We start from the raw sequence: 923 nt of genomic DNA on the forward strand, positions 1-923 counted from the left end.
ATTGAAGAAACCTTGAAGGGTAGCAGTTTGTCCATTTCTCCAACTAAAGTTTGGATGATTTTTCCAACCAGGATTGTACGTATTAGAGGTTGGTCCATTGAAAGGTCTTTGATAAGTATTTACGGCGTTGGATTCTTCATTCAACACTTCTCGAAAGGCGAGTATTGTAGGACAATTTTCAGTTGTATGAATGTTGTAATCACAGATGCCGCAAACACTTTCATTAACCTTATCCTTGTTTCCTTCCATGGCCTCAAATTTTCTTATGAGTGTAGTCACTTATACTTGAGATCATCCTCTTCTTTCAAGAGATACAATCCACCTTTCTCCTTAGATTGAGTCGGCCTAGATGTGGTGTTCGATTTTGGGTAATAGTCCCATGATTGTGTTTTTTCAGCAAGACTATCGAGGTAATCCCATACCTCATCGACATTTTTATTAATGAATTCTCCATTACACATTGTCTCGACCATTTGGCGCATGGAAGATGTCAGTCCATCATAGAAAAAATTTGTAATGCGCCACGTTTCAAAGCCATGTTGTGGGCATGAACTGACCAAATCCTTGAACCTTTCCCAACATTGGTAAAATGTTTCATCCTCCTTTTGGGTGAAGTTCATGATTGCTTTTCTAAGGGTAATCGTTTAATGATGTGAAAAAAATTTCTTTATAAATTCCCTCTGCATATCATTCCATGTGCAATGGATCTAAGATGCAGTGAATGTAACCATGTCTTAGCCTTCTCCTTCAAGGAAAAAGGAAAGAGTTTCAGCCTGACTGTATCCTTAGACACATTTTGAAAATATAAAGTGGCTATGATCTCATCAAACTCTTTCAAATGTAGATATGGTTCTTCATATTCAAGCCCATGAAACTTAAGAAGGAGTTGGATAACCCCTGTCTTGATGTCCATATGTCCTGTA

The 923-nt window shown here is 37.8% G+C and overlaps 1 non-coding gene across 1 annotated transcript; it reads left to right on the forward strand.

Moving 5' to 3' along the window:
• The first annotated feature begins 531 nt into the window (after positions 1-531).
• LOC131238149 (small nucleolar RNA R71) lies at positions 532-638 on the forward strand. Its single transcript, XR_009167560.1, has one exon. It is a non-coding gene; the product is annotated as a small nucleolar RNA R71 (small nucleolar RNA).
• Positions 639-923: the final 285 nt, after the last annotated feature.

This window comes from Magnolia sinica, chromosome 2 (genome assembly GCF_029962835.1).
Source record: "Magnolia sinica isolate HGM2019 chromosome 2, MsV1, whole genome shotgun sequence".
Classification (NCBI taxonomy): Eukaryota; Viridiplantae; Streptophyta; class Magnoliopsida; order Magnoliales; family Magnoliaceae; genus Magnolia; species Magnolia sinica.